The sequence below is a fragment of the Triticum aestivum genome, chromosome 1B, assembly GCF_018294505.1.
Source record: "Triticum aestivum cultivar Chinese Spring chromosome 1B, IWGSC CS RefSeq v2.1, whole genome shotgun sequence".
Lineage (NCBI taxonomy): Eukaryota > Viridiplantae > Streptophyta > Magnoliopsida > Poales > Poaceae > Triticum > Triticum aestivum.
This window is the reverse complement of record NC_057795.1, coordinates 602,640,334-602,656,569: the sequence shown is the minus strand read 5'-3', so window position 1 is coordinate 602,656,569 and position 16,236 is coordinate 602,640,334. Positions and strand designations below refer to the sequence as shown.

Below are 16,236 nucleotides of genomic sequence, written 5' to 3'. Positions count from 1 at the left end.
AAAAATTACTCTAAATAGCGGGGTATAGCGGGAATGAGGGACCTATGGGATTTAAGAGTTAAACAGATGTTGCCGCTAATTGTGCAGCTATTCCAGAAACATGTCCCTCATTACGGGAGTGCGAGATAACTGAAGCGCCGCCGTTATAAATGAGGGACCTATGGGATTTAAGTTTCTTCATAGTTTAGCGCTAAAGAGAAATTTTAGGTCTTTGAATCCCTATCCCGCCGTAATCCTCAATCCTCTTCGAGAGACCAACAAAACATGCAACAATAGTGGCTGCGACCGTCAGTTGCTTTGGTTGTTGTTGCGCTCGACCGAGAGAAATGCAAGCACCGGCCGGTGAGGGAGTCCTGGATTAGGGGGTCCTCGGACAGCCGGACTGTATGCTTATGCCGGACTGTTGGAGTATGAAGATGCAAGATTGAAGACTTCGACCCGTGTCCGGGTGGGACTCTCCTTTGCATGGAAGGCAAGCTTGGCGATTCAGATATGTAGATTCCCTTCTCTGTAACCGACTCTGTGTAACCTTAGCCCCCTCCCATGTCTATATAAACCGGAGGGTTTAGTCCGTAGGACAAGAACAACAATCATAATCATAGGCTAGCTTCTAGGGTTAGCCTCTATGATCTCGTGGTAGATCTACTCTTGTAATACTCATATCATCAAGATCAATCAAGCAGGAAGTAGGGTATTACCTCCATAGAGAGGGCCCGAACCTGGGTAAACATCGTATCCCCCGCCTCCTGTTACAATTAGCCTTAGATGCACAGTTTGGGACCCCCTACCCGAGATCCGCCGGTTTTGACACCGACATTGGTGCTTTCATTGAGAGTTCCACTGTGACGTCACCATAAGGCTTGATGGCTCCTTCAATCATCTACAACGATGTGGTCCAGGGCGAGGTTTTCGTCCCCGAACAGATCTTCGTATTCGGTGGTTTCGCACTACGGGCCAATTCGCTTGGACATCTGGAGCAGATCGATAGCTACGCTCCTGGCCATTAGGTCAGGTTTGGAAGCCTGAACTACACTGCCGACATTCACGGAGACTTGATCTTCGACGGATTCGAGCCCATGACAGGTGCGCCCTACAGCCGCGATGAGCATGACTTAGATCTGCCATCGGACGGCGATTAGGAGATCACACCTGAAGCTGCCCCGGCTTTAAATCCGGAGCAGATCGTGCCGACCGAGGACGGGTGGATGGACCCCGCCACGGAGGCCGCACACTCAGCGGTGATAGAGCCGAACACCGATCTCACTTCCAAGGAGGTCTGTGTCATCGGACCCCCGAACTCGTCTCTGGCCATAGACTCCGAACCGTGTACATCCGTGTCCATCGAATCTAACTGGGCGCCGATCATGGAGTTTAGCTCCGCGGATATCTTTCAGCACTCGCCCTTGGGCGACATGATGAATTCACTAAAGTCTTTCTCCCTGTCAGAGGACTCTCTGTCGAACTATGTCCGTCTTGAGTGGGAAGCGGACGACGAAGGAATTCGTTGCCCACCCACCACCCACTTAATAGCCATTGTCGATGACTTAACTGACATGCTTGATTTCAACTCCGAAGACATCGACAGTATGGACGATGATGCCGGAGAAGAACAGGAACCACCGCCCACGGGGCGCTGGACGGCAACCTCATCATATGACATATATATGGTGGATACACCTAAAGAAAATAATGGCAAGGATCAAAAGGATGCAACGGAGGGTGACCCTCCGGAGAAGCAACCTAAGCGCCGACGTCAGCGGCGCCGCTATAAACCCCGCCATAGCAAAAATTGCGATACCGGCACCAGAGACAATAGCACTCCGGATGATGCCGAAGACGAAAACAATCCCACCGAGCCAAGCTTCGAGCAGGCCAGACGGGAGAACGGGCAAGCTAGCCCCGATGAACAGGCAATGGATGAAGGATTGGAGGATGACAATTACATGCCCCTCTCTGAAGATGAGGTGATCCTCGTGACGAAGAATTTATTGTGCCTGAGGATCTCGTCGAGCAAGAGTGCTTCAAGCGCCGGCTTATAGCCACCGCAAAGAGCCTGAAGAAAAAATAGCAACAACTTCAAGCTGATCAAGATCTGCTCACTGATAGATGGACTGAAGTCCTGGCAGCCGAGGAATACGGACTCGAGCGCCCCAACAAAAGCTACCCGAGGTGCAGGTTGTTACCTCAATTCGAGGATGAGGCACTAGAGCCCACACTTCAAGCGTAGGATGCGGCTGACCGACCACCCCATGGCTGTGACAAAGTGGCATATTAGCCCAAACACCAGCCCGCACCATATTGCCAAACAACTAAAAACACCAAGGCGCGGGGCTACACGCATGACCTGCGAGACAAACTGGAAAACAAAGCAGGACAGTCAAGATCGATCTACGGATCGCGGGGGCGCCCCCAACGTGTAACGATGACCGCCACACCAGATATACTAAATATAAATCCGTCCGGGCCGAATATAGCGGACCAGATTCATCCGAACTGCATCGCGATGTATCCCGGCACAGAGGTGCCGCACACCCCCTATGCTTTACTGACGAAGTAATGGAACATGAATTCCCAGAAGGGTTTAGACCCGTAAACATAGAACCATATGATGGAACAATAGACCCCGCGGTGTGGATCAATGATTTCCTTCTCCACATTCATATGGCCCACGGTGATGATCTACACGCCATCAAGTACCTTCCACTAAAACTCAAAGGACCAGCTCGACATTGGCTGAATAGCCTGCCGGCAAACTCCATTTGCAGTTGGGAGAACCTGGAAGACGCATTCCTTGACAACTTCCAGGTCATTTATGTGCGACCACCGGATGATGACTACTTAAGTCACATAACCCAACAGCCCGAAGAGTTAGCCAGGAAATTCTGGACTCGGTTCTTAACGAAAAAGAATGAAATTGTCGACTGTCCGGACGCCGAAGTGAAGGAAATATGCCCTAGAGGCAATAATAAAGTTATTATTTATTTCCTTATATCATGATGAATGTTTATTATTCATGCTAGAATTGTATTAACCGGAAACATGATACATGTGTGAATACATAGACAAACTAAGTGTCACTAGTATGCTTCTACTTGACTAGCTCGTTTATCAAAGATGGTTATGTTTCCTAGACATGGACAAAGAGTTGTCATTTGATTAACGGGCTCACATCATTAGGAGAAGGATGTGATTGACTTGACCCATTCCGTTAGCTTAGCACTTGATCGTTTAGTATGTTGCTATTGCTTTCTTCATGACTTATGCATGTTCCTATGACTACGAGATTATGCAACTCCCGTTTACTGGAGGAACACTTTGTGTGCTACCAAACGTTACAACGTAACTGGGTGATTATAAAGGAGCTCTACAGGTGTCTCCGAAGGTACATGTTGAGTTGGCGTATTTCGAGATTAGGATTTGTCACTCCGATTGTCGGAGAGGTATCTCTGGGCCCACTCGGTAATACACATCACTATAAGCCTTGCAAGCATTGCAACTAATTAGTTAGTTGCATGATGATGTATTACGGAACGAGTAAAGAGACTTGCCGCTAACGAGATTGAACTAGGTATTGAGATACCGACGATCGAATCTCGGGCAAGTAACATACCGATGACAAAGGGAACAACGTATGTTGTTATGCGGTTTTGACCGATAAAGATCTTCGTAGAATATGTAGGAGCCAATATTGGCATCCAGGTTCCGCTATTGGTTATTGACCGGAAACAGTTCTAGGTCATGTCTACATAGTTCTCGAACCCGTAGGGTCCGCACGCTTAACGTTACAATGATAGTTTTATTATGAGTTTATAAGTTTTGATGTACTAAAGGTTGTTCGGAGTCCCGGATGTGATCACGAACATGACTAGGAGTCTCAAAATGGTCGAGACATAAAGATTGATATATTGGACGACTATATTCGGACACCGGAAGTGTTTCGGGTGATTTCGGAGAAAACCGGAGTGCCGGAGGGTTACCGGAACCCCCCCGGGAACTAATGGGCCTTGTTGGACCCTAGTGGAGAGAGAGAGGGGCCGGCCAGGGCAAGAGGCGCGCCCCCTCCCCTTGAGTCCGAATAGGACAAGGAAAGGGGGGGCGGCGCCCCCCTTGCCTTTCCCCTCTCCCACTCCTTCCTCCCCCCTCCTTCTTGGACTAGGAAAGGGAGGGGCAAACCTACTTGGAGTAGGTTTCCCCCTCCTAGGGCGCGCCACCCCCTTGGCCGCCCCCTCCTCCTCCCCAACTTTATATACGGAGGAGGGGGGCACCTCTAGGCACAACAACAATTGATCCCTTAGATCTCTTAGTCGTGTGCGGTGCCCCCCTCCACGATAATCCACCTCCGTAATATCGTAGCGGTGCTTAGGCGAAACCCTGCGTCGGTAGAACATCAAGATCGTCACCATGCCGTCATGCTGACGGAACTCTCCCTCGACACTCGGCTGGATCGGAGTTCGAGGGACGTCATCGAGCTGAACGTGTGCTACAACTCGGAGGTGCTGTAGTTTCGGTGCTTGATCGGTCGGGCCGTGAAGACGTACGACTACATCAACCGCGTTGCTCTAACGCTTCCGCTTTCGGTCTACGAGGGTACGTGGACAATACTCTCCCCTCTCGTTGCTATGCATCACCATGATCTTGCGTGTGCGTAGGAATTATTTTGAAATTACTACGTTCCCCAACAGTGGCATCCGAGCCTAGGTTTTATGCGTTGATGTTATATGCATGAGTAGAACACAAGTGAGTTGTGGGCGATACAAGTCATACTGCTTACCAGCATGTCATACTTTGGTTCAGCGGTATTGTTGGATGAAGCGGCCCGGACTGACATTACGCGTACGCTTACGCGAGACTGGTTTTACCGCCGTGCTTTGCACATAGGTGACTAGTGGGTGTCTGTTTCTCCAACTTTAGTTGAACCGAGTGTGGCTACGCCCGGTCCTTGCGAAGGTTAAAACAGCACTAACTTGACGAACTATCGTTGTGGTTTTGATGCGTAGGTAAGAACGGTTCTTGCTCAGCCCGTAGCAGCCACGTAAAATTTGCAACAACAAAGTAGAGGACGTCTAACTTGTTTTTGCAGGGCATGTTGTGATGTGATATGGTCAAGACGTGATGCTATATTTTATTGTATGAGATGATCATGTTGTGTAACGAAGTTATCGGCAACTGGCAGGAGCCATATGGTTGTCGCTTTATTGTATGAAATGCAAACGCCCTGTAATTGCTTTAGTTTATCACTAAGCGGTAGCGATAGTCGTAGAAGCAATAGACAGCGTAAACCACAACGATGCTACGATGGAGATTAAGGTGTCGTGCCGGTGACGATGGTGATCATGGAGGTGCTTCAGAGATGGAGATCACAAGCACAAGATGATGATGGCCATATCATATCACTTATATTGATTGCATGTGATGTTTATCCTTTATGCATCTTATCTTGCTTTGATTGACGGTAGCATTTTAAGATGATCTCTCACTAATTATCAAGAAGTGGTCTCCCTGAGTATGCACCGTTGCAAAAGTTCTTCGTGCTGAGACACCACGTGATGATCGGGTGTGATAGGCTCTATGTTCAAATACAACGGGTGCAAAACAGTTGCACACGCGGAATACTTAGGTTAAACTTGACGAGCCTAGCATATACAGATATGGCCTCGGAACATGGAGACCGAAAGGTCGAGCGTGAATTATATAGTAGATATGATCAACATAGTGATGTTCACCATTGAAAACTACTCCATCTCACGTGATGATCGGACATGGTTTAGTTGATTTGGATCACGTGATCACTTAGATGACACTAGTAGAAAAAGGACCTAATATGAGACACATTAGTGCCGGTTTGGTTTTGAGCCGGCACTAATGTGTCCATTAGTGCCGGTTCCAACGGCTAGCCGGGCGTTCTCATTAGTACCGGTTCGTGGCGAATCTACAGTACCGGTTCGTGCAATAAACCGGTACTAAAGAGGGTGGTGGCAGGGTGTTGTCAGTCTGGGGCCCGTCCAACACCTTTAGTACCGGTTCGTGGCACGAACCAGTACTAAAGGTCGACGTACATAAACCCTTCGTCCCCCCGAGCCACTCTGTTCTTCCCCTTTCCCCTCACTTCCTCTGTTCTCCCCCCTCTCTCCTCGAGCTCCTCACAAATTTTGCCCAAAATTTGTCAAGATTTGAAGGCCCCCATCCATTCAAATGATCACAAAGGTTAGCAACTTTGTCCTTTCAACTCTCATCACTAGATTAACTCTTGCAATGCTTTGTATAGTGATTAATTTGGGAGGAATAATTATATTTGCTAGTATTTGATTTATATGCAATTTGAGGTCAAAAATAACACTTAGTTTGCATATGTAGGTGTGGTTTACTTAGTGCCTTCTAAATCTCCGTCGTAACCACCGTCGATCGCCCGCACCGTCCCGTCGCCGGCACCACCTTCTGGTGAGGCTCTTGTTCATGAATGTTTTACATTACCAAATTGATGTTTATGTGATTTGGATATATAGTTACTCGTATAATTATCTTACCCGTACGTTGTTTGTTATACATAGTGCCATGGTTTTGATATCCGTCCCCGTCGGCCCTCGTCCTTGTTATGATTCGGATGTGGTATATTCTCTTTTAAAACTAGTTGTTGCATTTCGTGTTTATGACAAATTATGCCCATCAAGTTGACATAGATATTTTTATCTAGGAGGTATGTGAACCGGAAATTCCAACCGACCCTATTGTCGAGAGGTTAAATTTAGTTGAAAGAGAAAACGAGTATTTGAAAGAAAAATTGAAAAGAATTGAGGGGGAGAAGATGGAATTGGAGTTGCATGTTGCCGATGTCGTCGATGATCACAAGATCAAGATGGAGAAAATGAGGTTGAAGATTAGAAAGATTAGAAAATATGCCATTGATAGTGTGGCTTGGTATCATTATGCTGTTGGATCAATTGTTACCTTAGTTGCGATCTTCATCGCATTTGTTGTTGCATTTAAATTCTTTAGCTAGAGAGTTATTTGTATGTTGCATTTAATTAAGTGTTGTATATGAACTTTATGTATGAACTTTATGTATGAACTTTATGTATGAACTTGTATTAATTTGGTCTATTTGGTGTTGTGTAATGAAGATGAGCCGACAATGGATGTATGATGACCGATGCTCTCCCGAGTTCATTAATGGCGTGCATACTTTTCTGCGGGCCGCTGAGGCAAACAAGCGGGCGGCTTGTCCATGTTCTGGCTGTAAGAATGGTCACAGTTACTCTACAGAAAAAACCATTCACGTCCACCTATTTAAGTCCGGTTTCATGCCCCACTATAATGTTTGGACCAAGCACGGAGAAATAGGGGTTATGATGGAAGACAATGAAGAAGAAGAGGACGACGACGGCTATCCTGGCCATGGGTTCCCTGAATATGATGATACAACAATGGGGGAAGAAGCTGAGCCGGCAATGCGGGAAGAAGCTGAAGAAGAGGCATCAGATGAGCCCGCTGATGATCTAGGTCGGGCCATTGCCGATGCAAAGAGAAACTGCGCAAGTGATCTGGAGAGGACGAAGTTGCAGCGCATGTTAGAGGATCACAAGAAATTGTTGTACCCGAATTGCGAAGCTGACAAAAAAAAGTTGGGCACCACACTTGAATTGCTGCAATGGAAGGCAGAGAATGGTGTATCTGACAAGGGATTTGGAAAGTTGCTGGTAATGATAAAGAATATGCTTCCAAAGGACAACGAATTGCCCGAGAGTACGTATGAAGCAAAGAAGGCTGTCTGCCCTCTAGGGTTAGAGGTGCAAAAGATACATGCATGCCCTAATGACTGCATCCTCTACCGCGGTGAGTACGAGGATTTGAACGCTTGCCCGGTATGCGGTGCATTGCGTTATAAGATCAGTCGCGATGACCCTGGTGATGTCGAGGGCGAGCGCCCCAGGAAGAAGATTCCTGCCAAGGTGATGTGGTATGCTCCTATAATACCACGGTTGAAACGTTTGTTCCAAAACAAAGAGCATGCGAAGGCGATGCGGTGGCACGCAGAAGACCGTAAGAAAGACGGAAAGTTGAGAGTACCCGCTGACGGTTCGCAGTGGAGAAAAATCGAGAGAAAGTACTGGAGGAGTTTGCAGGTGACCCAAGGAACGTATGGTTTGGTCTAAGCGCAGATGGCATTAATCCTTTTGGGGAGCAGAGCAGCAACCATAGCACGTGGCATGTGACTCTATGTTTGTATAACCTTTCTCCTTGGTTGTGCATGAAGCGGAAGTTCATTATGATGCCAGTGCTCATCCAAGGCCTTAAGCAACCCGGCAACGACATTGATGTGTACCTAAGGCCATTAGTTGAAGAACTATTACAGCTATGGAATGGAATAGGTGTACGTGCATGGGATGAGCACGGACAGGAAGAATTTGACCTAAAGGCGTTGCTGTTTGTGACCATCAATGATTGGCCTGCTCTTAGTAACCTTTCAGGACAGACAAACAAGGGATACCGCGGATGCACGCATTGTTTGGATGATAGCGACAGTATATATTTGGATAGTTGTAGGAAGAATGTGTACCTGGGACATCGTCGATTTCTTCCGACAAGGCATCCCGTAAGAAAAAAAGGCAAGCATTTCAAAGGTGAGGCAGATCGCAGGACGAAGCCTCGCCACCGTACTGGTGCTGATGTACATGATATGGTTAAGGATTTGGAGGTAATCTTTGGAAAGGGTCCTGGCGGAAAACCTATTCCGAAGGACGCTGACGGACGCACACCCATGTGGAAGAAGAAATCTATATTTTGGGACCTGCCATATTGGAAAGACCTAGAGGTCCGCTCCGCAATCGACGTGATGCACGTGACGAAGAATCTTTGCGTGACCCTGCTTGGCTTTTTGGGCGTGTATGGGAAGACAAAAGATACACCAGAGGCACGGGAGGACCAGCAACGTATGCACGGAAAAGACGGCATACATCAGGGTCAGGCCAGCTACGCTCTTACCAAATAAGAGAAGGAAATCTTCTTCGAATGCCTGCTCAGCATGAAGGTACCATCTGGCTTCTCGTCGAATATAAAGGGAATAATAAATATGGCAGAGAAAAAGTTCCAGAACCTAAAGTCTCATGACTGCCACGTGATTATGACGCAACTCCTTCCGGTTGCATTGAGGGGGCTTCTACCGGAAAACGTTCGATTAGCCATTGTGAAGCTATGTGCATTCCTCAATGCAATCTCTCAGAAGGTAATCGATCCAGAAATCATACCAAGGTTACAGAATGATTTGGTGCAATATCTTATCAGTTTCGAGTTGGTGTTCCCACCATCCTTCTTCAACATCATGACGCACGTCCTAGTTCGCCTTTGCGAAGAGATTAACGTTTTGGGTCCTATATTTCTACACAATATGTTCCCCTTTGAAAGGTTCATGGGAGTCTTGAAGAAATATGTTCATAACCGTGCTAGGCCAGAAGGAAGCATCTCGAAGGGCCATGAAAATGAGGAGGTCATTGAGTTTTGTATTGACTTCATTCCTGACCTTAAGCCGATTGGTGTTCCTGAATCGCGGCATAAGAGCAGACTAGAAAGAAAAGGCACGCTAGGAGGGCATCAAATAATATGTATGGACGAGCATTCTCTTACTGAAGCACACTACACAGTTCTATAGAATTCCGCCTTGGTGGCTCCGTATATGGAGGAACACAAGAATTTTCTACAGTCCAAACACCCGGAGAAGTCTGACGACTGGATTACACGCAAACAAATGAGGACTTTCGCCGGTTGGTTGCAGAAACATGCCCTGAATGATGGCGATATTCAAAATGACTTGTACTCGCTGTCCCAGTCACCATCTTCGAATATAATGTCTTTCAAAGGGTACTAGATAAATGGGAATACATTTTACACGATCGCCCAAGATAAGAAGAGCACCAACCAAAATAGTGGTGTCCGCTTTGATGCAACAACCAACATGGGAAAGGAAACATATTATGGTCGCATAGAGGACATATGGGAACTTAATTATGGATCAGGTGATTTGAAGGTCCCTTTGTTTCGGTGCAAATGGGTCAATATGACACGAGGCGGGGTAACGGAAGACCCGCAGTACGGAATGACAATAGTGGATCTCAACAATCTTGCGTATGCAGACGAACCATTCATCCTAGCCAATGATGTGGCGCAGGTTTTTTATGTGAAAGACATGTCTACCAGGCCGAGAAAAAGAAAAGATAAGGAAGCGAATGGATCATACGACGAGGCAAAGCGCCACATAGTTCTTTCAGGAAAAAGAAACATCGTGGGAGTGGATGACAAGACAGACATGTCAGAAGATTATGAAGATTTTGATGAAATTGCTCCATTCACAGTGAATATTGACCCGAGCATCCAGTTAAATGATGAAGATTTTCCATGGCTACGGCACAAAGGGACAGACGCGAAGAAAAAGTTTCACACCCAAAGATCTGGGATGTGATCGGCTTCAGTATCATCACTTTCTTCTGTGTTTCACACCCAGGAGGGAATGTTTGTAATAGTTAGGGTAGTTATGTGTTTTGGCATTTGAAACGCGAAGAAATTTTATGTGCAAACAAATTCTTTTCATGCATTTACTGATTTTTTCCAGCTAAATGACCCTGAAATTGAAAACCATTTCAAATGAACTCAAAAAAGGTTGAAAGTTGGCATGGTATCATAATTTCATACAAATAGCATGTGCAAGAAAGTAGATAGGGTTACGGCAAAAATTGGATGCACTTCGTGTACGAAATGGACAATCACTACTGGAGACAGAGAATTTGCCATCAGCCAGCTCTTTGCCGTATGCTAGCGGACGGCAAAGAAGGTCTTTGCCGTCTGCTTACAAAAAACAGACGGCAAAGAACTGACACACGGTAAAGAACCTGATTGCCATCAGTCAATTCTTTGCCGTCCATCAGCAGACGGCAAAGAATCTTTGCCATCTGCTGACAGACGGCAAAGAGGTGGGTGAGTCCAGTGGACGCCAGCGCTGTAACAGCCCACCAGCCTCACCTCTTTGCCGTCTGCTAGCAGATGGCAAAGAATCTTTGCCGTCTGCTGGCAGACGGCAAAGAGGTGGGGCTGTCGTCTATTCTTTTTCCGCGGACGGCAAAGAAGAAGCGCATGCCGTGGATCGATCCCACGGACCCTCGACCCACACAGCCCCAGGCCCCACCCACGCTGCACACACACCCACGCCCAACCCACGCACACACACCCATACCCATGTTGGATCCCATCTCTCTCATCCTCCTCGATCCCCTTTCTCCATCCCACGCCGCCACCAGATTCCGGCGATCCCCGCCGTTCCCCACCGCCCAGCTCTCCTCCCCGAGGTCACCTCTCCCCGCTCACCATCTCCACCGACCGATTTCTCTCCTCGCCCAGGAGAGCCACGCCCAGGCACTGGTGGTGGTGCACCGTGAGGAGGCCCCAGCGGCGTCGAGCTGCTGCTGCTACGGGCACAGCGACGTGATGGGGAGGAGCTACGTCGGGATGCTGCTCCTGCGCCGAGCTACTGCTGCTGCAGGCACGACAACGAGCCGGGGAGCTGCTGCTGCTGCGGGCGCGGCGTCTCTCCTTTCCCCAAATCCCCATCTGACGCATCCCTCTCCAGCCTCAAGCCGCTGCCCTGAGCTCCCCTACAGGCCGGCGATACCACTCTGATTAGGAGTCACGCATGTGGCCAGCATAGTATTCCGGTCACCAACTGCCCTCCAGGTATTCTCTTCATTTGGTTAAATTCACTGGCGGAGGAGCCCAGTGGGCAAGGTGTGTCAGCCACCACACCTTGATTTCCACCAATTTTTTTATATATAAGCATATACTTTTCTTGATGGAAATACTGCTTGTTAGTTTTAGACCACGCTAGATCGATTCACCCAAACAAAGCTAGATGAAGCACGTAAGTTAGATTGGAAGCACACAAGCAGGCAGCTTGATTGATGTGTTGTCCAGCACATGCCCATCTCACTACGTAGACGTACGCGAACCAGCTCGCTTCCGCTGTACAACGATCGGATCGATTCTCTCCGTGGCTCGTTCCTGATGGAACTCGTGACTAGGCGATCCAAAAACAGAACGGATAAATTTGCAACATGTATTTTTTTTCTTATGACATATATAAGAGTACATGATTGACTTCCGCCAGCCCGCCCGCGGGCAATTTTTGCCCTGAAACACGCCGCCGTCGCCCGTCGGCCCATCCCCGATCCCGCCGCCGGCAGCACAATCGTATTCTCTGCCGACCTGCCGATTTGAGTCTGCTATGCTGATGATGGCCCGCCTCCGCCGCCGGCGATTTGTGCCCAACAACGCCGCTACCCCTGCCCGTCCATCCATCCCTAACACCGTCTCGACCCGCGGCCTATCGAATTGGCTATTATGTTTTTGCATCAATTTTTTATTGAGGGGGCATCAATTTTGTCTAGTTGACAGTTTGCCACACCTTAATTTTTTTTCCGTCCTCCACCCCTAGTTAAATTAATGTGTCTTTCCTCAGCTTAGATTAACAGTTCATTGTTTCTTTCTCTGAATATGTGTACATTCAGAAGCAACTATGAACAACAGTTTCGTTCTTTGAATTATGCGTATTTTTAGGATCAGATGCTTAAATATCAGATGATGATTCTACATAGATACACTGGCTTTTGTATGACCTGAATAGAAGCAAATGAATATCATCAATTCTGATGTTAATGAAAGTAAAACAGAGACGCCAGTTATTAACATGGGCAGAAAGAGTAGTTCTTGGCATCTTCCTCTCCCTCCTCACTTGTTACGATTGAGTAGGTGTTGTCAAAGGCCAATTATATCTGTGATGCTATGTCGACTTAGATCTGGATGTTGGTAGTTACCTATATGTAGGAGGAAACAAGAAAGACCACGCTACAACACTAAGTGGTGTAATTTCTGGTAGTTACCTAGCTTTAGCATGCAACTTCGATCCCTACCTATTAACTTTACAGTGTATATGCACTGAAATTTAACTGCATCTTATGTTCTTTTTTTTGTTGCTCTTGGCCATCCAATATGTTATCATTGTTTTTTCTATTTATTAACCCATAAGGTATCCCGGCCATTATTTGTCAGCAATTTTAGTTTAGAGCAACCTGCAGTTTATTTTCTATGGTTTCTACTGTTATACATTAATTGCAAGCCTTTTCTGCTTACAAACTTGTCAGTGACTTGACTTTTCACTATGTAGATTACTGTTACATGAAAGAAAATGTTTTGCTGGATGGTTGGTTTATATCATCATCTTACAGCAGAACATTCGGCTATTTGACCATGCATACTTGACCGTGCTTTTGCAAAGTCTATAGGTGTGAGCTATTTTGCTCGTGGACAATCTCATGTGTTGGATCTGCATTGGATGGCAGATAAGCGGAGTGGGAGCTTGCAATAGCAGCTTTGACCCCTTCCCAATGAGCTGCAGGTCGTAGACGAGGTCCTGGCCGAGGTATCCCTCCTCTCATTCCTTCCCCTTTCTACCCCCAAAGGAGTGATTATAGTGTATGCTGCACAGAAGTTTCCAAAGTTCATGCTTAGCTGATATCTTTTGTTAACTGAATAGTTTGCTGTGATGAATCACTAGGACAGTATAGCAAGGCGGCTCTTAAAAAGGGTCCCTTCTTTGATTATAAATCCTAAACAGATCATAAATTATGAGCAAAGAACCTTCCATGATCCCCATCACAGAGTTTTGTTTTTGTTCCCTTGCATTGATATGCAAAATATATGCATCGCTAACAATTTTGCGTTAAGTTAATTGTTTGTTGTGATGAATCATAAGGACGATATCCGAGTACACTGGCTCTTGAAAAAGGCCTCCTTCCTTGATTATAGTAATTCCTAAACTGGTCATATAGTCTGGGCAACCTGCACAAATCTGAATTTATGTTTTGGAAAACCATGTTTCCTGTTTAAATTCTACTAGTCATTGCTCTATGCTTTAATATTGGGTATTTAGACATGATCATGCTCCTATGGTTGTTCTATTTGATAAGACTTGAACATGCTTATTTTAGTTTAGATATCCATCTATGCTACCGTTCTGTCCATTTGGATGTTATGCACTTACAATTATACATTATGTAAATCCATATTTCAGTTGCAATGTATAGCTTGATTCACACTTGTAGCAGCCATGCAAGATAAAAGAAAATAAATCTAGATTCTTACCCTTTCCCTTGATACATTCTCCTTGTTGAACAAACAAACAGTTTTCAATGAACTGACATTTAACCATTCTGCTGGTTGGATGCTTGTTGCCTATATTTAGAATAAGCGTAAGTGCTTGTATCTTGCTACTATGAAAGTGGTGATGTTTTTAATGAAGTGATGCAGGCTGCAGTGGCGTGCAACATGTATTCATTGCAATATTTTCATATTTGTGGAGATTGGTTAGTATTTTGTGGTTGATGGCTGTAGCTGGCTTTTCCTCCTAAAATTTACATGTGGTGGGAATAGAGTACATGTGCCATAAAATTCACTTTTTCTCCTAACAACTTATACTTAGCACTTTGATCTTTGTAGAAAAAACCTTGCTGGGTCCGAAGTTGTCCAGATGCATGGTGAATGATGGCTGAGATATGGTGCGAAATGGAATAGAAAGAAAATTCTTGTGCCTGGAGGGAGCGGAACTGAATGTGATCGGGGGGTCACAGTCAAGAGAGTGCTTCCTTGGCGTGCTACCAAAGGGAAATGGTGAGTTGTCACTTGAAACTATCATCTTCGTTCTCAATTTATTTATTTTAGCAAAGGCAAAATATTCTAGGTTCTGCTCTTCATTTAGAATATTCACAAGTAAATGATTTACTTTCTTATATATCTGACATTTCAGCCACTATCATGGAAGTAAAAGAGATGGCCATTTAATTAGGCTAGGCTCACAAGTAGCTGGATTTTTTGTGTGTGAAGATGCATCAGTGATTTTTTAGCAGTTTATAATGGTACTAGCCCCCTGTGCTTGTGGGTGCAGTGCCCTAATTGCAAAAAAATACCAGGTGCAAGTGTGGTGCTGGTTCTCTCCTTTGGCTTTTTGGTATTGGTTCTCTCCTTTGGCTCCTTGTAATATGTGTTGGATATGTGTTCATGGATATGTGTTTGATATATATGTGTTCATGACTATTGGTAACATGTGTTGGATATGTGTTCATGGCTATTGGTAACATGTGTTGGATATGTGTTCATGGATATTATATATATATATATATATATATATATATATATATATATATGTATGTATATGTATATGTGTGTGTGTGTGTGTGTGTGTTTGATTTTCTGTGAAAATGAATTGATATAAGAAGAAACATAATTAATGCCTATTTGGTCTCTTTGCCATCTGCCAACAGATGGTAAAGAGTCTGCAGCCTTTGCCGTCTGCCAGCAGATGGCAAAGAGCCATGCCCTTTGTCGTCTGCCACTGACGGCAAAGGCCTCTTTGCCATCCGCTGCAAAAAACAGACGGCAAAGAAGGCCTTTGCCAACCCTGTCTTTGCCGGAGCTATTTGCCGTCCGTGGCAGATGGCAAAGGCCTTTGCCATCCGCCATCCCAGCCTTTGCCATCCGCTATGGCTGATGGCAAAGTACCAGATTCCTGTAGTGAATCTCTTTCGAAGTATCAGGGTTTCCGACGAAAACTGAACTGTTACAAAGTCATTTCATTTTTTAAATAACCTAAGCATTAGCAAATTGAATATAATGATAAAACACACTAATATTAAACATAAAAAAAAGAATCACTGAAAAAACTTTTTTCGAAGTTAAGTTATTCACAAACTAGTGATTCACACAAATTTCAAATAATTCAAAATTTAAACTATTCAAATTTGAAAACTACTGGCACTAACAGAAAATTGGTAATTTTTTGTACCTAAAGCAAAAATATTCACAAAGAAACTCTAAATACAGCAAAAAACAACTCAAAAATAAGTAAAACAAAAATAAATAAAGCGAAAAAAAATTAGAAAATAAAAAAGCCCACCTACTGGGCCAAAGCGGCCTGCATACGACTAGGAACACAAACTTTTGTTGGGCCAGGATGCAGGCCCGCAAAGGCCCAGTAGGCCCACTGGGCGAAGAGGACAAGTAGGCCCAGTAGGCCTGACTAGGAGAGGAGCTCGAGAGAGCTACCGCACTGTCGCTTATAAACCAGTGCGGTAGCCTCTCGGCTAGCGAGGTGGGACTAAATTTGCGCACCGCCTGGAGCCAGCGCACCCCCTTTAGTACCGGGTG

At 45.7% G+C, this 16,236-nt stretch overlaps 1 long non-coding RNA gene and 1 other non-coding gene across 4 annotated transcripts; both read left to right on the top strand.

Moving 5' to 3' along the window:
- The first annotated feature begins 11,156 nt into the window (after nt 1-11,156).
- On the top strand, nt 11,157-15,126 carry LOC123141625 (uncharacterized). 3 transcript variants are annotated; one of them, XR_006470380.1, is made up of 4 exons: nt 11,157-11,715; nt 13,320-13,456; nt 14,533-14,703; nt 14,840-15,126. It is a non-coding gene; the product is annotated as an uncharacterized lncRNA (long non-coding RNA). The 3 variants fall into 3 exon arrangements; XR_006470374.1 differs by having other exon boundaries at nt 11,163-11,715; nt 13,377-13,456; XR_006470373.1 differs by having other exon boundaries at nt 11,173-13,456.
- LOC123150996 (small nucleolar RNA Z118/Z121/Z120) lies at nt 13,569-13,672 on the top strand. Its single transcript, XR_006475441.1, has one exon. It is a non-coding gene; the product is annotated as a small nucleolar RNA Z118/Z121/Z120 (small nucleolar RNA).
- Nucleotides 15,127-16,236: the final 1,110 nt, after the last annotated feature.